This window comes from Cyprinus carpio, chromosome A1 (assembly GCF_018340385.1).
Source record: "Cyprinus carpio isolate SPL01 chromosome A1, ASM1834038v1, whole genome shotgun sequence".
In the NCBI taxonomy this organism is placed as follows: domain Eukaryota; kingdom Metazoa; phylum Chordata; class Actinopteri; order Cypriniformes; family Cyprinidae; genus Cyprinus; species Cyprinus carpio.
The window spans coordinates 12487391-12510955 of NC_056572.1; positions in this window are offsets into that span (position 1 = coordinate 12487391).

A 23565-nucleotide genomic window follows, 5' to 3' on the forward strand; every position below is an offset into this window, starting at 1 on the left:
TTGGTTTGCAGCGATCGACCTTAAGGATGCATACTTTAATTTCTCAATCCTTCCGTGCCACAGACCCTTTTGGACTGTTGCTGTCCCCCCATGTCTTCAAGAAAGTTGCGGAGGGGGCCCTTGTTCCCATTGAGAATGCGGGGTATTCGCATCCTATCTCGATCATCATCTCGATGACTGGCTTATACTAGCACAGTCTCGGGATCAGTTGTGCAAGCACAGGGACCTGGTTGCTCAGGCACCTTAGCATGTTGGGTCTTCGAGTCAACTGAGAAAAGAGCAAACTCTCCCCAAGACAGAAGATCTCTTTTCTTGGTACTTGGTACAGTTCTTGTTGAACTGCTTAAATTTGTTCAAGGGCAGGACGGCGGTCCCACTGAAGCAATTTCAGAGGCTCCTGGAGCATATGGCAACTGGAGCATATGGCAGCTCAGGTTGCGAGCTCACTCTACTAGAAGCGTGGCAGCCTCCTTGGCGCTGGCTCGTGGAGCCTCGCTAACAGATATTTGTAGAGCTGAGGGCTGCGTGACCCCAACATGTTCGCTAGGTTCTATAGCCTTCTTTTTGAGCCGGTAACCACCCGTGTTCTCACCTCAAATGGGTAGATGCACCGAGAGGCCCCGATTTAGTGTCGGCTTGCTATGTCACAAATAGTGACACTTGCTCCAGAAAGTCCGTACTGTAGACCATAACGAGCTCCTCTATCAACTCGGCAGCCAGATGTGGTGGAATGTCTGGTGTCAGGCCCTCATTCGATGAATTTGTTAGAACCAGTAGAGGGCTGGGTTCCATATGTAGTGACCAAGTGGATCCCAAATGTGTAAATTCCACGGTATCCCTCAAAGTCCGTTTTCCCTTGGCAGACTTTCTGCCGTTTCCCAAGAGGGTTGCAATCACCTCTAAATCTTCCACATGCACCTAAATGGTTTTCCATTTGTGTAAGTGCTTCCGAAACCACCTTCGGGAAGGATGGGGCTTCCGCAACATTTCTGTTCCAAGTGAAATGGGTACATTTTCCCAGTGTTATCCAATCTCACTGAGTGGATAATGCTAAGACAAACAGTGACTAGCCTTCCTTCTGCAAGCCCTGGCCTATACTCAAAGGGGTGCAGGAGGCTTGCACAGGACACTGGAAGGGGCAGCATCCATGGCGCTTTGGTAGGGATTTTCAATTGGTCGGTCATCGAAGTGATGTCTAAAGTGACCGACTGAAAGGGAACGTCTCAGTTATGTATGTAACCCTTGTTCCCTGAAGGAGGGAACGGAGATGTCACGTCTCGTCGCCACAGCTGCTGTACCACTGCTGAGCAGCCAGGTCACTGGCTTGGTCTTACTGAGTGGGAATTGGTATGAGTTGAGTGTGTTGCTTTTTATTTAACTGGATAATTTTTTTGTGTTTGTGGTGAAATCAGTGGCACCTGGATGCAATCATCGCATGCCAATGTGCATTGGCTCATTTACTTTACACTCTAAGTATATGGGTCTCTATAGCAAAATTAACTGTTAGTCGGTATTCGTCGTTAAATATGTGTTCTCTCCTTCAGGGAATTAGGGTTACGTGGGTTAACTGGGAGTTCACCTTATCAGTAAAACTGCATGAATTTAATTTGATTTGAATTGTTTAAAACAATTGAAATGCTATGTGACCAGTGGAAAAGAATGAAACCAACTCTATTCTAAAATATTTATCTGAGAACTATTTTAAACAGTTTTGTTTTTATGGAAATTCAGTCAGAGTGTCAGAGTGTCTCGCACCCACTGTGAAATTTGGTGAAACATCAGTGATGATCTGGGGGTGTGTCAGCAAGACTAGAATTGGGTACATTCGTCTTTGTTGAAATTGAGTAAATTAGTCTTTGTGAAAGGTTGTCCTGGAAGAAAATTTGCTTCTTTCTGCTCTGACAATGTTCCCCAACTTTGACAATGTTTTTTTTTTTTTTTTTTTTTTTTTTTTTCAGCAAGACAATGCTCCATTCCACACAGCCAGGTCAATCAAGGTGTGGATGGAGGACCACCTGATCAAGACCCTGTCATGCAATCTCCAGACATGAACCCCAATGAAAACTTCTGGAATGTGATCAAGAGAAAGATGGATGGTCACAAGCCACCAAACAAAGTTGAGCTGCTTGAATTTTGGCACCAGGAGTGGCAAAACGTCACCCAACAGCAATATGAAAAACTGGTGGAGAGCATGCCAAGACACATGAAAGCTGTAATAGAAAATCAGGGTTATTCCACCAAATACTGATTTCTGAACTCTTCGTAAGTGACAACATTAGTTCTGTGTTGTTAAAGGGGTGGTTCACTGTTTATTTATTTATTTATTTTTCTAGGGTTGATTGTGTTTATGGGGTGCAGTCTAACATGTGTTAATGCTTCCGTTTTTAAACACAAATGTTTTAACACATTATTTTTCACATAATTGACCTTTATTCCACACAGCTCTGTCCCTTCTCAGAGAAACATGCTGATCATTTCCTTCTTTTATGAAGCCCCTCCCTCAGAAATAGGCGATGGTCTCTGATTAGTTAGCTAGCCCAGTGTGTTATGATTGTCTAAACCGCCTCTATTGCGCGTCTAAACCACCTGCCCCTCACCTCAGCAGCATGTGCTCTGGTTGTATTGTAAACAACGGCGTCACTTATTAATATCTTATTAATATCACTTATCAGTTTGAGCCTGATTGAGAAGCAGAGGATATTATTGAAGAGGATCGTGCAGAACCTGTGCAAGCACTGCTTTTTGTTTTAGGAGAAGGGTTTTTTTTTTTTTTTTTTTTTTTTTTTTTTTTGTCTCATACTTTTAGATACACTTTTATTTGTAAATGCTTCTGCTTATGTTAGCTTTTAATATACAGTTTTAGCCTGATTAAAGCTTAAATACATTATGGCAACCACACACGTTTAACACTTCTCATAGCTATGTGAAAATAAGTGTATCATTGGAACAGTTCATCGTTGGAGCTGAGCTGAATGAGAGAGAGAGAGGTTTTACAATACCTATATTAGTAGCTACATGTTCACTTCACAATTCTAAACAATATAACCATCAATCTTATTACATTTTAATAGGCTACTTATTTCATAAAACCAGTTTTCAAAACTTTGAGAAATTAAAAACAAGCTGATCATCAAATAACATACATAACACTTCATTAACACAAGATACTTAACAAAAACTTAATGAATTATTTGTTAACCTATAATATGCAAATTCAATCTTTTGCCTCCCTGCTATTAACCACTTCAACATTTCTTCAGGATCTATATTAGCTAATTGTAAACCTTTATTTTTCTGTGCTTTACACACTGCCAGTTTAGCAGTTCCAATCAGGTAATTTAATAAACACATTTTCTTCCTTTTTGAAAATGTATATTTTACTCCACCAATCCTTGTCAGAAAACTTTTCATCAAATTTTCTGAAGCAGTTCTTAAGCAAATTAAAAATACCTTTTAATCTCTCACACTTTAAAAATAAATGCTCCATATCCTCTTTTTCCCCACAGAATCTACAATCCCCTTTCACAGTTATATTCAGGTGTGCCACATGTCCATGTGTAGCTATTGCCCCATAAATGATCCTCCATTGTAGATCATGTCCATGTGTAGCTATTGCCCCATAAATGATCCTCCATTGTAGCAGATGTTCTCATGTCTTTTGTCATGTTATACAATGAAATGCTTTTAAAAGAACCTGGGGTGTCTGAACTTGGTCCACCACTTCTTCTTCATGCTCCTTTATTGCTGGAGAAACAATCAGTTTTGGAAATTCCACATTGTTCCCCATATCCTGGATGTTCTCATGTCTTTGTGCAATAAATTTCCGGTGTCCACTTGGTAAAGCGTTGTAAATTTCTTCCTTTAGTTCTTCCTTGACACAAGACATGAAGATCTCAAACTTGTTCAATAAATGGTCCAACTTCACAGTTCCATTCCTCAATAAAAAATTTTGTACAGTTACAGAAGACAGCAATCTTGTTTGAATCAGTATATTAAAAAAAGTGTTTCCTCAAGTGCCCAGTGTTCTAGATTTTCCACATTTCTTTATGTTCTTATGACATTTTTCCATGTTTGTAACATAGATCTATAAAAACACAGTGAGCTCAGATAAGTTCATCTCTTTAAGGTTCATTTAAAAAAAAAAAAAAATGTTTATCAAGTACAAAGCCACCAACTCTCCTCATGATCGCACTTGCAGTTTTTTTCCCATAGCACGTCTTTATCATATAGAAAAGTTCTGTGCTGCTTGTATTCTGAAAGCACGGATTCTATTTCGCACATCCACCAGCAATTGACCACCTTCCTGTACTAGTAGGTATAATACTGCAGCACAAGTCCAATGTTGTCCATCCCAAAATAAGTTGACTATTGTCCTTTGTATAGAAGAGACCAACTCCTCTGGTGGCTCCATGACAATAGTTCTATGCCATAAAATGGAAGCAGCCAGATTGTTTACTACCAGAACTCATCCTCGATACGACAATTGGGGTAACAGCCATCGCCACTTTGACAATCGGGCAGAAACCTTTTCTGCCAAACCTTCCCAGTTTTTCCCTTTGAAATTGTTCATTTCCTAAAAAAAAAAAAACCTGCTAAAATCTTTAATCCATTTTTTTTCCATTGCAACCTTCCTGGAAGTTGTGGAAAAAATTCCAAATTACCAACTATAAATCCCTCACTTTTTGTCCAATTAACCTTAGCAGAAGAAGCTTTTTCATATAATTTAATAGTATTTGATCAAATTGTAATATCTTCTTGGCCTGTAATAAAAAACTGTAAAGTCATCTGTATAGGCTGATAAAACCACCTTAGAATGACAATGAACATGAGGGATTAAAGTTCCTTTTAAATTATTCCTCAGCCTGCATAATAAGGTTTCAATAATCAGGCTGTATAATTGTCCAGAAATTGGACAACATTGCCTTATGCCTCTTGTCACAGGTATTGGAGCACTTAAACCACCTCCCACTTTTACCATCACATGAACATTAGAATACAACAATGTAATATATGAAATAAAATTCTCCAAAATCCATAACTCTCTTTAACACCTTAAACAATGCAACCTTCCGGGAAGTTGTGGGAAAAATTCCCAACATTACCAACTATAAGATCCCAGCACTTTTTTTCCATTTTAACATTAAGCAGAAGAAGCTTTGTCATAAAGTTTAATAGTGATTGATCCAAGTGTGTAATATCTTCTTGGCCTGGTAATAAAGAAATACGGTAAAGTCATCTGTATAGGCTGATAAGAAAACACCTTAGAAGGACAAGGAACATGAGGGATTAAAGTTACTTTAAATTTATGCTTGCAGCCTGCCGAATTAAGGTTTTCAAAATTCAGGCTGTATAATTGTCCAAAAATGGCACAACAGTGGGGCTATATGCCTCTTGTCACAGGTATTGGAGCACTTAAACCACCTCCCACTTTTACCATCACATGAACATTAGAATACAACAATGTAATATATGAAATAAAAATATCTCCAAATCCATAACTCTTTAACACCTTAAACAAATATTCATGATCCACACGGTCAATTGCTTTTTCCTGATCTAAAGACAACACTTCCAAATCATTCTTATTATTTAGGTTAAAATCAATTATATCTCTCAATAAAAACAGATTATCTATAATAGATCTCTTAGGAATGCAGTATGTTTGACCATTTCGAATCAGCAAATGTAAACAGAGCTTAAGTCTATTTGCCAAGCATTAGAACAAAAAAAAAAAAAAAAAAAAAAAAATGAATAATTAATATAATATTATTATTTATATATATAGATATATATAGATAGATAGATATATATATATACACTCCAGACACAACAGAGCAACTGGTCTCCAGGTTTTTTTTAACAGTCCAAGGTATCCTTTTTTTGGAAGCAATGACAAAACTGCCCGATGACAACTTATTGGAAGTTCATTACTTTTGATGCATTCTAAAATTACTTCATATTTAATTTGTAATATGGTGGTATCAGTTATTGTTGATTGTTTTTAGAATTTAATCGGTAATTTATAGGTTATATTAGTTTTTATTTCTGGATAGCTGCCTCATAGCCTCTGTGAACTCTTGAAAGGTGATTAAATTATCCAAAGCTTGTTTTTGTTTTTCTTCAAGCTGAGGTAATATTTAAGTATGCCACCAGCGCACTCGGTGTCACAACTCTCAGCTCTATATAATTCTTTATAAAAGTCTCCTGCCAATCTCCTGCCAGTTCTGTAGGATCTTACAGATACATCTTATCATTTCTTGTTCTCCACACATCAGTTTATTGGAATTCATTAAAAACTTTTTTTTTAAATGCATCACTTGACTTATTGTGTGGCTCGTCGCCATATCGTCAAAAATAAAATCTGTTGTACAATCCCAATCACCTCCAAGTATTAGACAAACATCGTCATCATATTTTTTAAAGACCTTCCTTAATTCCATAAAAAAAAATCCAGCCGTTCTGGACCATTGTTAGCATATACATTAACAAATACAAATTCTATTCATTTATACTCAATTTGTGCTAATAGTAATCTTCCTTTAACAATTTCTTCTTCTTTTAAAATATTCACATCTTCAAAAAAAAAAAATAGCTACTCCAACACTACTTATTGTCCCATGACTCAAGGCAAAGTTTCTTTTCCACCATACACCCCATTCAACTTAATTATCATTGTCTGTATGTGTTTCTTGTAAAAAAAAAAAAAAAAGTACCTTATCAATTCTTAACAATTCTGAAATTTGTGCAAATTTATTCTTATCCCTCCCCCATTAATATTTAATGATCCCAGTCTCCACGCATCCACATAGAGAAATACGAAATGGACAGAGACAGAAAGAAAAAAACACAGAGCAAAGAATGCCACTTGTGATTTATTCATATATCTATTTTTATTTTTGAAACTTTCATTTTACTTCTCCTTAATTTCGTTAACATCATTTTCAACCGGAATCTTTTCTTTTTATCCAAGGCTTTATAACTCACTGTTTTTTGCAACCACAGCACTGATCCTATACATTTTTCCACATCTGAAATTTTTGAATTCAATTTTTAAATATTTATAAATTTGTTGTGTTGTTGTGTTAATTAATTTTTTTTTTTTTATTTTGTGTTATGTGTCCTCCATCACTTGTGGCTAGGGCTGTACGCGATTCGTTTAGATTCACGATTCATAAGTTTTCGATTTGATTCAAGAAAGATTTTTGCAAATTTACAACGATTAGATTCGATTTGATTCACAATTAAATTTGATTCGCTTCGATTATAACGATTTGATTCTGCATTCTTTAAGTGCATTCACAGGATTATTTAAATGCAAATTACACAGCAGCCTTTATTGTTAGAGAACCATATGTTAGGAAAAAAAAACAAAAAAAAAAAACTTTTGTCCATTGTTAGATGCTAGTTTAATGATGCTATGGCATGACATGGCATATGTAAAAATTTATGTTCCGCAAGATTTTTAAAAAGAGCTTTAAAATTCTTATGCAGGAGCTAACATTATTGTCACACCAGGTGCGTAGCAATCATTTCAGAAGTGACAGAATGTCAAATACAAATTATTTTTATGTATGAAGTATGATCATAGTTATTGAGTTAATTTTTGTGTTTTAACAAGATTAATTTCCCTATCGATTACTTGAATTTTTGCAATAAGAAAATACACTCTGGACACAATCGAATCATTTTTAATCTATCTATCTATGATCTATCTATCTATCTTCTATCTATAGAAATATATATGTGGTTTTTTTTCTAATGCCAATTTTATGAGTGTTTGATATACCAAACAATTTTTAAATTTTTCGGCACAGACAAAGGTGAAAATATAACGTTATAGTTCTGGAGCTGTAATCCAGGGGCGTTGCACAGATTCCCGTGCCCTATGCTCGGCGTCCTGATGGCCCCCATGAATATCCATAAAATAAATATCTTACAGACTTTCATATGGCCCTCTCTTCCTTGGGCCCTGGTAATCATACTTGGTTTTAACCCCCCAGTCCGAACTCCCCTACTGTAATGAATGGTATATCCATTGTAGGTCACTGCAATCTTCATAACTTTTATTCATTATTGGGTATTTTTTTCTATGTTTCATCAGTTCATTCGTTTTTTTTTTGTGTGTTTGTTTGTTTTGGTTTGTTTTGTTTTTTCTCGGGTGTCCCACTCCCGCAGCTTAAATAATTCTTTATAAAAGTCTCCTGCCAATCTCCTGCCAGTTCTGTAGGATCTTATGTGACTGATCCATCTGCACGATGAAGATGACACATCATCTTTTGATATACATGTTTCCTTTCAAGGTTAAAAAATCTGCACGATGAAGATGACACATCATCTTTTGATATACATGTTTCCTTTCAAGGTTAAAAAAGGATGTGCTTGGAGCATCCATAAAGAGACCTCTATGTCAGGTTGTAAAGCTTTACTGTTGCAACATACCTATGATGGGCCTAATTTTGGCCACTTTCTTGAAACCCCATCCAGGCTTAAAATCAAAATATATTACATTGTACGTTTTTTTCTTCTTGTTTTGCCCCCACAAAAATACACATCCGTTTAATAACACTGTTTAACAAGGGACAATTGGACCTGGGTCAGACCTCTTCCTTTGGGGCCTTTCTGGTACATCAAGTCTTAGTTAGGTTTTAACTGGGCCCCAGTCCTGGCTAAACCGACCGTCTGCCCTCCAGACTCAGTAAATCTCCAGAATAGAGGTCACACTATAGTCGGGCTATTAGACATTTAAGCAACCATTTAATTGATTCAACAAATAAAAAACAATGCATAAGCTTGCGTTGTGAATATCATGTCCCTTTTCTCTACACAGCACTCGTTTTTGTAAATAATGAGCACTGATCATACTAGATGCACTCTGTTGAAGAACCCTGGCTAAAACCTGATGATTTAGCATTTTTTTAAATGAGGCTACACCCCAAGTACTGTTATAAAACATAACCATCGTCCAAAAGGTAAGTGGGAGGTGTTCTTCAATTTAAACAATGGTTTCAGGATTCTCAGTGGGCAGCTTTCAAGTATACTCGTTTTGAAGAGTGTGCTTTATATAACATTATCCAGAGAAACAAATGTTAATAGAAATCCCCTGGTATGTTTGAGTACTGGCCTAACTTGCTACGTAACCGGCCACCAGGGCACATACAGACTTTATTAAAAGATTTGTGATTGTACATCCGAGTTAGTTCCGTCTGCCAGATAAATTTAATTGTTTGGATGATTTTAATATCCATGTTGGATATGAAAAAGATGCAATTGGGATCAGCATTTATAGACTTCTGAACTCTATTTGGGCTTAGACACACTTCTCAGGACCTACTCATTGTCCGAAATCATACCTCTAGATTTAATACTGTCCACATGGAATTGTAGTTGATGGTGTCTAAATTCAATGCAGCCCAAGCAGGATATCTCAATATTATTTAGTTTGTGCAACTTCATATAGCTAAAACTGTAAAATTCCACTTCTTTTGCAAAGTACTGGTAGGAACCATCACCTTCTACCACAAAAGACTGCCTGGTGAAAGTAATCTCCGGATTATCCCAATTCCTTAGCAAGCCGCACCTCGAACAACTGATATGTAACAAGAAACTATGGACCTCACTTCTTTGTCCTATCATTTTAAAATACAGTTGCTCCTTTACGTTAAGGAAGGTTTAAGAGAAAGAGGCTGAACACCGTGGTGTAAGGACACCTCGACCCTAAAGAGAGCACCCGAAAATGGAGCGCAGCTGGAGGAAAACAAAACTAGAAGTATTTCTGTGCTTGGATGGAAGCATCCATATCTTTACTTTTCATGGAACAGTCAATACGTTGTTAAAGCACAAACAAGTTATCACATGCTGAACACATCATCTTTTGATAGACATGTTTCCTTTCAAGGTTAAAAAAGAATGTTTTTGCACCACCTTGTTCTGCATCATTATTATTCACAATTTGTTTTTCAAGAGACTCGATGTCAGTTTGTAAAGCTTTCACTGTTGCTTTCAACATATGCCTTCTTACAGCGCAAAATGGCAAGAGACTCGATGTCAGTTTGTAAAGCTTTCACTGTTGCTTTCAACATACCTGATGAGTGGAAAGCATAATTTTGGCAAAACATTTTTATATTGGCCTTATTCATTTCCATATATTCCAAAACATTGTACTTTTTTTTCTTCTTTTTTTCCCCACAAAAATACACATCCTGTAATAACTTAACATTAAAAATCCAATAATAATTAGCTTTGAACATCTTCTTCAGATTCAAGCGGAGTGTGAAAGCTGAACAGTAGCGCGCTCACAGCATGACAAATGGAGGCGCTGGTGCAGTCACTTGCAAAATACTGTCATTTTGGTCATAAAGACAAGAGTAATACATCTTTTGAATCTGTAAAGCCTCTACGTTTATTTATATGCACTCACTATAACAACAAAACATTGTGCTTTTGTAAAATAATGAAAACAAACAGGATGTGCTTTCTGCCATCTCGGCCTCTGTAAACTTGAGAGCAAAACTCAGTGTATACTTGCCTTCAGACATGAAACATATAGGCCTATCTATAGAGATTGAAATGTCTACTTTCAAATGAAACAATTTAAATTTATAAAAAAATAATAATAATTCTCAGATTATGCAATCCATATGAAACTTGCAGGCAGGCGCATGCACTAATGTGGAGATGACTAGTCAGTGTCGCCAAATTCATCTTTTAAGCGAAATCACAGAAAACACTAGTTTATCAATATATTATTAAAATATTAATGCAGTTTAATCTTACTGTTTTCCCTGGCACATTCATCATCATTACTTCGGCTGGTGTGCTATGGCAAGCTTTATGTGTGCGCTTGAGTGGTTATTAGGCTATGTAGGCAATTAAAGGCTCATTAGTATGATTTAAATGGTTAATTAATAAACGTTCAATTAGTCGACTAATGCTTAAAATGAACGACTACTAGTTGACCAGAAAAATCTTTAGTCAAGGGCAGCCCTACTAATTTTTTAAGTGTTCTCTTAATTTTTTTATTTTATTTTTTTCCACAGCTGTATATACTGTATTGTTCATTTCAGATGTCACTTTTTTATGTTATGTGGTTGCTAAGGTCTTCAAAGGCAGTGATGTTCGATATCATATTTCATCTTACTCTTATTGTAAATACAGTGAGGAAAATTCCAAGGCGAGTTGACTGACGGTATCAAGTACGCTGCTGTTTGCAGAATTACCAACATGACTTGCGTTGTCCCGTCCGTGGGAGTTCACACAGTCAAACTTGCGAAGCCCGAACTACCGAGGATGCCAGTCCGACATTTGCGTACTTGGTATTGAGAAATGGTCGCAGACCTACATCACCAGACTATTTGCCTAATTGTCTCGGTACTTTAGACCGCAATGGAAACACAGACAGCAACAGGTCCGGTGGGTTAAAAGTTCCTGGGACAAATTGTTCCATGTCATTTCGGTGGAAAAGTGGCTTTAGTGTTTACATCATGTTGCTATGCAGTTGCTAAGGTGTTTAAGGTTGTTGCTAGGTGCTTGTTTACTGAATTAAGTCAAAAAAGAGACCACTTTTAAGTCATCCAAGTTCCTCTTTAATGTAAGTCTAAGAGCTTTATTTGCCTTTTTTTTTTTTTATTGCCTGCTAGATGAAATTTTTTTGTCTGATCTTTTGGTGATGCAATATCTGTCATCTACATTTCTAAAAGTTTAATAACTGGGCTTTGGACTAAAAGTTAAAGGAATAGTTCACCTAAAGTTACTGGTCCATATTGATTTAAAAAATAATAATAATAATAATAAAATTAAAAAAAAAACATCTCACAAACTATGCAAGTCAATGAGGACCAGCAACTGAAGGTGAATTATCCCTGTACCTAACTGTATGAGGAATAGTAAAAGTGATTATTGCCCTAACAAGCACCACTAATTACTTTTTCTAAAATTTAACTGCTGTCAAATCCAGCAGCATTTTGGATGTACCAACACCTTAATCACATGCAAAGGAATCTTTCCAAGCTGTACAGCATGCAGATATACCAGATGTATTTTGAGTTGGTGCCTGGCCCAGTGCCAGAGCTCTTTGGTGTCGAGCTTCAATGATAATGTTCACTTTCTCCAAACAAGTTCTCTAACTTCTTGTGATGGACTGTTTAGTATTTGGTCCAAATTCAATGGTGGGACCAAAAAGTACTTGGACACCTAAAGAATGTCTGACCGTCGTTGCATTAAATAAAACTTTGTGAAACATTAGTGAACATTCAGAGTGAATGTGATAAAATACACCTTTTGGTTACTCTGCCAAGTCACCAGTTAATTAAAAGTCAAAGAGCAAAAATGATGAAGAACAGTGAAGTGAAGAGAAAAGATCTTGCAGCATTTGCCATTTGATGTTTTGTTATCTAATGGAATACAATTCATACAGTTTTTCAAGTCTGGTCTCATTGCTTACACATAGTTATTTGTATGTTATATTTACATATATACATTTATATATTTATTTATTTATTGTACATTTGGGTGGATGTTTCCAAATACTTTTACTACAAAATATTTTATTCATGAATTTGTGACACAAAGTGTTGTCCTTTTGGTTGCTCATCTATCTATCTATCTATCTATCTATCTATCTATCTATCTATCTATCTATCTATCTATCTATCTATCTATCTATCTATCTATCTATCTATCTATCTATCTATCTATGTCTCTGTCTGTCTGTCTGTCTGTCTGTCTTACACATACTTTTGACATTTTCATTCTCCAACACAATAAATATATGCATGAATGAATGAATGTCCTAAGAGAATGCAGGTTCTAGTATTTTGACAGTAATGTATTACTGCTGATAATAACCTATATTGTAAACCTGATGAGTGTCTTCACGTTGTGAATAAATTCACAGGAAAAGAGTCGTCCGAAAAGGATTTTGTCTTTATTTGGCTAGGGTGAGCAGTAAATTACAATAAGGTTGACTGTGTCTCAAATTGTATGCATCAGTCTCATAAAGGAAAGGAAATTGTGCTGGTTTCTTTCTTGATATGCAGAGAGGTGAAGGACAGAGGAAGAGAAGGAGGTCATGAAAGCTTCTCTCTTTCTAACTCGTCTCTGCTTTTTGACTGGATGTGCAGGATTTTCAGTAACTGTTTGCACTGTGGTTGTCTGGTAGAAAGGGACAAACACTGGGTTGCTGTGAGCCTTCCGAATAGTAAACAAAGCTCTAGAGGACTATTGCATATATGAAAGCATATCTTCCATACAGAAGTTTTGAAATCTGATAACAAAGCATTTAATGCCATAATTATTAATATGAAAAAAATAACATATTAAATCCATTGTAATTTAATTTTTAACTAATTGTAAATATATAATTTTTAAATAATAATATTAAATCAAAATAATAATAAAATAATAATAATAATAATAATAATAATAATAATAATAATAATAATTGTGGTTATATTATGCTTGCAACCCTGTTAGTGCATATGAAGAGTTCAGATGCAAAAGCCACTGAGTGCCATTTGAAATGTTCTTCTAAAATTAGCATTTTTATCAGGCTCCTATGTTTAGGTTTGGTAATTTTACTTTGATGGCAATGTATAAGTCCTTTTCTATGCCATTAAAGTAACATAAATAAACATAAATATTGGAGGCTGATAAATATTCTAATTATAGATGAAAAATTTCAGATGGCACTTGCATCTGAACACTTCATATATTTCCCAAAATTAAATTACTGACAAGTAAATAATCTCATTCAGTGTTCTCGGTTCTCATCAGTATTGTAATTTTGACTGTATTTGTCACACTCGACCAATTAATATATTCATTTAAGGTGTAGGAAATAATTGATCAATAGCTACAAAATAAATATTGGTCAAAAACTACAACTTTTTTTTTTTTTTATGTATTTAAGCACCAGACCTTTCAGTGACCATTTTCTGTAAAATAAAACAGAAGACTTATTTTGAAAAGTTTATTTCTTTTTGTGTACCCTAAGTATTATTTATTATTTAATATAGTAATTCTTTTAGTGGTTATATTATGCATGCAAATCTGTTACTGCCTATATTTTCCCCTCAAAATTAATAATTTCATTCAGTTTTTAACAGTTTATAAAATAATCTGAAAGACAAACTAAAACATGTAATATTTAATGTTTTCTTACATTTAAGCAATGGCCATTCGTTGTTTAAACACACACACACACACACACACACACACACACACACACACACACACACATACAGTGGTGGCCAATAGTTTTGAGAATTATATAAATATTGGATATTGAAAAGTTGCTGCTTAGTTTTTATAATCTGTCTTGCATATACTCCAGAATTTTATGAAGAGTGATCAGATGAATTGCATAGTCCTTCTTTGCCATGAAAATTAACTTAATCCCAAAAAAAAAACCTTTCCACTGCCACATGCATTTCATTGCTGTCATTAAGGACCTGCTCTGAGATCATTTCAGTAATCATCTTGTTAACTCAGGTGAGAATGTTGACGAGCACAAGGCTGGAGATCATTATGTCAGGTGCTTTGGGGTTAGATGGCAGACTTGACATGTTAAAAGGAGGATGATGCTTGAAATCATTGTTCTTCCCATTGTTAACCTGCAAAGAAATGCGTGCAGCCATCATTGCGTATTGCATAAAAATGGCTTCACAAGGCAAGGATATTGTGGCTACTAAGATTGCACCTAAATCAACAATTTATAGGTTCATCAAGAACTTCAAGGAAAGAGATTCAATTCTTGTAAAGAAGGCTTCAGGGCGTCCAAGAAAGTACCTAAATCAACAATTTATAGGTTCATCAAGATTCAGCTGCGGGATCGAGTGCCACGCAGTGCAGAGCTTGCTCAGGAATGGCAGCAGGCAGGTGTGAGCGAGATCTGCACGCACAGTGAGGCGAAGACTTTTGGAAGATGCTGGTGTCAAGAAGGGCAAGCAAAGAAGTCCACTTCTCTCCAAAAAAAACATCAGGGACAGATTGATCTTCTGCAAAAGTATAGTGACTGGACTGCTGAGGACTGGGGCAAAGCCATATTCTCCGATGAAGCCCCTTTCTGATTGTTTGGGGTCATCTGGAAAAAGGCTTGTCCGGAAGAGAAAAGGTGATCGCTACCATCAGTCCTGTGTCATGCCCAAAGTAAAGCATCCTGACACCATTCATGTGTGGGGTTGCTTCTCATCCAAGGGAGTGGCTCACTAACAATTCTGCCCAAAAACACAGCCATGAAATAAAGAATGGTTCCAAAACACCCTCCAACAGCACTTCTTCCAACAACCCAACAACAGTTTGGTGAAGAACAATGCATTTTCCATTCACGATGGAGCACCGTGCCATAAGGCAAAAGTGATAACTAAGTGGCTCGGGGACCAGAATGTTGAAATTTTGGGTCCATGGCCTGGAAACTCCCAGATCTTAATCCCATTGAGAACTTGTGGTCAATCCTCAGAGGCGGGTGGACAAACAAAAACCACTAATTCTGACAAACTCCAAGAAGTTTTTGAACACATGGGTTGCTATCAGTCAGGATTTGGCCCAGAAGTTGATTGAGAGCATGCCCAGTCGAATTGCAGATGTCCTGAAAAAGAGGGCCAACACTGCAAATACTGACTCTTTGCTAAATGTCATGTAATTGTCGATAAAAGCCTTTGAAACGTATGAAGTGTTGTAATTATATTTCAGTACATCACAGAACACACTGAAACAAAGATCTAAAAGCAGTTTAGCAGCAAACTTTTTGAAAACTAATATTTTATGTAATTCTCAAAACTTTTGGCCACGACTGTACACATATAGTAATATATATATATAATATATATATATATATATATATATATATATATAAGCCTTCATATTTATTATTCTGTCTCTGTTTGTATACCCTGTACCACATTTTTATATCTGGTAAGTATTATTCCAAAAGGACAAAGTTTGGGTTGCATTGAGTCTTTAGAATAGTAAACAATGCTCTAAAGGACAAGTATGAAAGCATATCTGGGGGATCAATTCGCCCTCATTAAGGATCCCATTTCTGCTTCCACGCTTGTCAGGCCTTTTGAAGCCTGTTGTCTCTCTGGCCAAACACTGAACAAAGCTGCAAGCTATATCCACGGTCATAGAAAAAAGAAGCAACATCTGTTTCTCACTCTCTCTCATACACCCAAACACACTCTCGCTAATTGAAGCTGTCAGGAGTACTGATAAAAGTTCATCACGCAGAGATGTCCCAATGTTTTAACAACAACAGCCATTAACTGCTCCACACTTACTGAAATCTTAATGATAAAAGAGAAGGGAGACACATGAGGAGGAGATTCATAATTTACCAGTACAATGGAAGGGAACTCATGGGGGACAACGTGACAGGTTTTTGATGTGAGCGTCTGCAAAAATGATGACCTTCACATGTTTGATCACATTGTGGAAAATGCCGAATGTTGCTGTTTCACAGAACAGTTAATCACAATCACTGATTGGTGTTTTTTACAAGGGCTTTCTGGAGCGCATTCAATTCTGCTAAATCCAGTAAATTGTACCTTAATTGTTGCCCAACTCACATATCTGGGGTGTTTAAAATTAATTGCTCAGATTAATGTGATTTATTTTTTTTGCATGAGGTCCGTAGCTGTGCAAGAATTCAGTGCAATGGGTAAGATACTGAGTGGAGTGGCTGAAGGGATAGTTCAACACAAATGGTAATATTGTCTTTATTTTCTCATGTCATCCCAAATCTATATGACTTTCTTGCTTTCACAGAAAACAAAAGGAGATGCATTATGCCAGGATTGACATCAGAGACACTAAACGACACTGGCTATTGCATATTTCACAAACGAATATGCAAAAGGGTTTGGAATGACATCAGGTGAAAAATACTATTGTGTGCCATTTCAATTGGACTTAAGAATTACTTTTAAATTAGAATTATTTTCTTGTATTTGAATGGCATTTGAATTGGGAAATACACCAGGCTCTGCCTGTAAACAAACCACAATAAATCAATACAATAGCCAGAAATGTATTGACAACACTGACAAATCTGACATGCTGAAAGACAAAACTGCTGAAAAATGACTATAACAAAGATGGCATCACACATTACACAAAGAGGTTCACAATTACACATTTTCTTACAGCGTCTGCAGGCTTACACAATATTGATTCGGCTGTCGCACTGTTAATGCAAGGATATACCAGACTAGAGCAGAAAGACACAGATTACCCATGAGGACTTTTGATTATCTAAGCGATCTTTTCCTGTTTTGAGTAGCGCTCTAATTCACTCTCTCATATAAGAGTCATAATATTAGAGTTTGATTAAGCTAAATCTGTTCCAACATACTGACACTGATACTTTCTTTACAATAGTCATTTCTACATAAACTAAAATTGTAAAATAGGAATTGCAACTGTTCAGCTATTCCAGTGTTTTATAGTAGCCATAGAACATCGAATTAGGAAACAAGGTTAAATTGGATCTTTTCATGCGAGCTAACCTTACAGTCTAAAATATATTCTTAAAACTCCAGACGAGAATCATAAATCTTGAATGAACATTTATTGGTTTCTGAATCTACCTGGCAACTGAACAGCAGCAGAAATAATTCTCTCTACCTACTGGCTCTGACATTTCTGCCTTTTCCCAGCAGGTCTCAGTTACTGTACGTTGTTTTGACTGTTTTGAAGGCAGTCTCTCATCCAGCGTGACTGCTGTCCCGTTGCTGGAGGCTCAGCTGTGAAACTGCACCTTGTGTGTTCACTCTGTGCATGCTTGAAAGTCTCTGCTACAGTCTGACAACAACACAGATTTCCCTGCAAGCAAGGGGAACTTTTTGCCTTCATTCCCCTGATATACAAATGTGTACCGATCACATGCCTGTGCTGATTGTGCACCTTCAGACTCAACCTCTACAACCTCAGTTTCAACCTCCACTAAGTCATTTAACATACAATCAACTGTGTATGTAGACAAAACGCCTTCAACTGAACCTCATTTTTTTTGGTAATTTTTTTATTTTATTTTTTTACCCAGAAAGACTATTTCTCTCAGTAATTGTCATGGCGGATGCCCAAATCCACTATAATCTTAAAAATAATACTGTTTTTGTGTCACAAAATGTAGTTTTAATAGTTTTTTAGGTGAAAATGTACTTGTTTATACTTCAAATATGCTGTTTGTTAATAAAGATAATGTCTGTTTGTAGTGATGTTATGCTCGACACTGAAGCTCCAAAGCTTGTATTAAAAAAAAAAAAAAAAAAAAAAAAAAAAATCATATCAAAGCACTGTATCGGAGCTTGATTTGTTATGACTAAAGACCATGATCTATGGCATTTGAAACTTTGTTCGTCTGAAAACTATGTGACTGCTTCCAGTGGCGGCTCTTGGGTTTTAAAATAGAGGAGGCACTAATTATATTGGTTTGGGATCCCTGCCGATTAATTTACTCAGACTACCCTGAAAAGTCAGAAGAGAGATTGAATTTTCAGCAGAAATTTTAGAATTATATCAGCAGAATCAGCACATCCGCGATAGAAATGCAGCGCTTTCCAACTTCATTAACATTTTATGGTATTACAACTGTGAAATTACAAACAAAAAATGTGCATTCTGAGATATGAACTGAAATTAATTGTGAATTTTATGAACATTAAATAGTCCTCCTCCCATTTTCACCTCAATTTTTTTTTTCCTCCCCTGCTGAGCCGCCACTGACTAAATATTATTTGATATAAATAGTATAATTTGTTGTTTATTAAATATTATTATTTGATATAAATAGTATTATTTAGTATTGTGAAGCTGTGTGTGTGTGTGTGTGTGTGTGTTTGTGATGGTGATTTTAGTTACATTATTCCACCATTAGATGGAGACAAGAGACTGTTTTTTATGAGTGATTCTGCAGTAAAGACTTTTATACTAAAAGAGACTGAAACAGTTTTGTAAACAAGGAAATAATTTTTACTTTCAACAACACATTGTAAGACACAGTAAACAAATGCATTGAGCAGCGCTGTCATCGGAAATAACACTTAACAGATGAAAGGAAAGTATGACAAAGATATCGCTTTCCTCAGCGGACATTCAAACTAATATTTTTATAGTAAATGTGAGATTGAGCTAAAGAATGAATGCTGTATCAGCTCACATTTTGCTCAGTCCATCTCTCTCATAATGCTCAATTCTACATGGGGTGATTATAACGTTAGAACCCGGAAGAGTAATTTGCCGCAGGTTCCTTCGAGATTATCCTATAGGGTTTTTCAATACATGAGTAAAATAAAACCTGTGGTAAACATAACATGACAATACTTTGGTGTTTTGTTCTACAACGTAAATTACACACATCCATACCCAAAACACAAATTTTGAAGTAGTTATGTTAATTTTTAAAAACAGATGTTTTTAACTCTTTCCCTGCCAAAGACGAGTTATCTCGTCTTTTAGAAGACAACGCTTCCCAGCCAAAGACAAGTTTTTGCGGCTTTTCGTGTTTTCAGTTATACACTCGAAGGAGCTATTACACATCTTCTGAATGAGTACAAAAGCTCCCGAACAAATACACTTGTGATCAGGATGGAGAAACAAGCAATCTCTTATGTAAACAGATGCATATTAAAAATAATGCGATCATCAGCAATAGACATCATATAAATGAAAACTGCATAATGTTACGGAGTAAAATGTTGATCCAGGAAGTGGTATGTCTGTGCAAGCTTTGGAGGAGTTGATGGAAGTGATTTACTGGATTTATGCTTTGATATTCGTATTGAATATTATCCAGATATAGTTTTTGATAAAAATGTGATTTTCTCACCTTTTTGCTCAAAACTATACATTTTTATGAAACCTACCTATATTCAAGTGTTGATAAAAAAAGAAGAAAAAAAAGAATGCTTTAAGCTAGAATAAAACATTTTTTTTTATTTTATTTATTTTTTTTTTTAAAGTAGAGGCTCTGATCTTTATTTTGGTGTATTGCATATTCAAATATTCATACAGCAAAATATACCGGAGGCCATCAAATTTTAGTGTAAAAAATCTAAATCGCTGGCAACTTTAAAAAAAAAAAAAAATGCTGGCAGACAAAGACTTAATAAGTAACTAGATAAGAACGTTTGGGCTGACAGAGGCTTGGGCTCAGTTGTTAAACTGTCAAACTGAGATTTGAATCCATGGCGGAAGGAAGTAATTCTGCTGTCAAACTGAGATTTGAATCCATGGAGAAGGCACTCTGTTGTTGTTTCTTATTCATTTACAAATCTATATATATAATGACTGTCAAACTGAGATTTGAATCCATGGCGGTGTGGAGTTCCAAGGCTGTGCAGTTAAGCAAATAATAATATAATAATAATAATAATGCTACAATGAGTTTTTTTGGAGTTTTTAGGCTGTGTGGTTAGTAGTATATTAATAAAGTGACCTTTCATTAGTAATGAAAAATGAGTGAAATTAATCTGGGCTAGAAATCTGTTTCACATGCTTTCTGAATTGTGCATAATTTCTAGCACACCATATGCTTGACTTTTTATCTGTGATGTCTCATTCATTTTGCTAATAAATATTTTACTGTAGCTGTGTCATATTGAAAAAGATTAAAAATATTAGAAAGCTAGGCCTTGTTGTCCTAATCTTACCACAATAATATGAAACTGTGTTACTTTCCATATATTGAAAAAGTTTTATGATATTAGAAAGCTAGGCCTTGTTGTCCTAATCTTACCACAATAATATGCATTTCACAATCCAACTGTCATTCAAGAAAGCATATCCCCAAGTGAAATGTCAAGTTAAAATCATAAAACAAATAATATTATGACCTTTGCATTATCCCCTAATGCAACTGCACTTAAGACACCCACACTCATCCTGCTGTATTTCACTAGTTGATTTTAGACTCAACGACTAACAACCCACATTTGCCATGTTTTTTTCAACCAGCCTGACTGTGTTAAAAGGCAACATAAATAATGGATGTTCCACACACCATTACCATTTCTGAAACAAAAGCTACTTACGGCTGAGTTTCTCTGTTACCACTGTAGCATCTTCTCCATAACATATCAGTTTGTTTACACTTATTGTAATGTTTATTCGCCACTTGATGTGTCTGTCAAACTCTTTACTTGGACTAAAAGATAATATAGTTTCATTACACATCCCACACTCAAGAAATCTGTGAGCATATGACACGTCTCTCAAGAAGAACCGCAGGCCCTTCATAACTACGATCTTTAAGGCACGAGGGGGAAAAAAAAAGATAATTAAGGAAAAAACGGTGTAACTTTCAAAGACAGTGATGCCAGAGCAGGAACTGTAGCTAGTAAGTTAGCAGTGGAAAAATACTTACAGAAATCCCAGAGACTCACTAATTCCCCGCAGGATTTACCATTAGCCTGACCATGGAATGATGAAGCCCCAGCAGACTGGAGTCCATGGAAACATGGAAATAGACCAGAAAAGACAGACAAGTACAATGAGAAGTGCCGTGTAGTTCTTGTCCTTTCTCAACGATTCAGTTCAAGAATAACTTTGGCACTTCAGCTGGGGTCCATTCAGCTCCAGTTTAGGGCAGGAAACAAGGTAATCTGTGACTTCTCTATAAGCCGGGTGATACACATTTGTCTTCAAGTATCTGGGTATTGGGGTACGGAGAGTTTGTACCAGCCATGATTTATCATCTAATTGGGTGAAAGCCTGCCAAGAACAAGTCTAGATCATATTTTACCACCCATATACACTCACTGGCCACATTATTAGGTACACCTTGCTAGTATCGGGTTGGACCCCCTTTAGCCTTCAGAACTGCCTTAACATTAGATTGAACATTGATGTTTAAAATATGCTTTAAATGCATTGCATACATAATTAAATAAATAAAATATAATGATCTGTTTCATTACATCCATTTCCACTTCTACTCAACTTCATACATTCAATTATGACAATAATAAAAATCATTGGAACTGAGTTTAAAATTAGAGTTGCACACATTTAAAGAGACTTGTAGGTTCTTCTATCTGCTTTTCTTGGCACACAAACCCATTGCAATACCCTTAATTCTTCTCTGTCCAAAAACAATGCAATATGTTCAGTAAACAAAACAACAACACTGATTATTCAGGCTCCATCAAGCACTCGGCTAGCATTAAAATAAAGTGGTACCTCCCACAAGTTCAACTGTCTGAGAAATCAAATCTCATTTGGCATATACTGTAGATCACATGTGTGGATCAGAGATATGAGCTATTCTCTTTGACAAAGTGTCAGGCATGGTATTGAGGAAACAGGCCTGTCATTGATTATTCCTCAGCAGACTTTCAGGCAGCAGTCACAGCTCTTGCCTTAGGCTTGCTTTGCAGATCAAGACGGGCCGTGGTGGGCTAAGGAAACCGAGAAAAACTAGTAAAGCTTCATTTTAGACCTCTGAAGAATGTTGGGGGCTCATAAATAGACTTGTACCTGCCCCAACAGGTCAACCCCCCATTTTACTCTCAAAGGGGGAACAAAGTTGGCCTTTACTCTATAGCTCCACACAACACTGTATTGCTAAATGTGTGCTTTCAGAAGCAAAAAGCCGAGATTTATGTCTGCAACACAGCTGGAAAGGAAACATCAAAAAAAAAAAAAAAAAAAAATATGGAGACAGAAGCTGAAGAAGTAGAAATGCCTTTACACCATAAACTTTGAAGACTTATCTACAAGAGGTTTTCAAAAAGATTTAGCATGTGTGTGTTGCCATAGCCTAGCATTTAGAGTTCAGACAAAACATCATGATGATGCTCCTTAAAGATGATCCAAATATTTTTTAGGAGAACAGACCTGGGGTCTCATTTATAAAACTCTCCGTATATTTCATCCTAAAAGTATACGTAGGCACAAAAGCTAGATTTTCGTATGCACAAAAGTTTTCAGATGTATAAAACCATGCGTACACCAAGAATCTGCACAAAAATCCCTTTATAAATCCCAGTCAGGGGAAGATTGTGCGTACGTGCATCTCCACCTTGTCTCCTCCCCGAAATAACCATATATGGAGCTTACAATGCCTTGTTTTACTATGCATAACCTCATCTGCATACCATTTCCATGCATATTCCCATGCACGTGACACCATGTTTAAGACCGAGACATTAAGGAAATATGGGGACTATAATGCCATTTGTGCCATACACATTCATTTTTATTGCTAAAAATTATCCAGTATCCTTGTTATGTTTTATAATAAATAAATGAAAATATCCATATAAACAAGTTGTTCTCAGATATATTTTAGAAAAGAGTTGATCTCATTATTTCAGTTGTTTTAAACAATTAAAATCAAATTAAATGTATGCAGTTTTGCTGATGAACATCTTTTAGCTATTTTTAGTGGAAACAGATAGGCCCATGTTTATTGCAGTGTAAATACAATTGTCTGATTCGATCGGCTCGTCACTGACAAAGTATTTTAAAAAGAAAACATGCAAATCTTACCATTTTCTCCTAGTTATATCCTTCAAATATAGTGGTATTTTTCATTATGTTGTTGAGATGCCTTTACACGACATCAACACA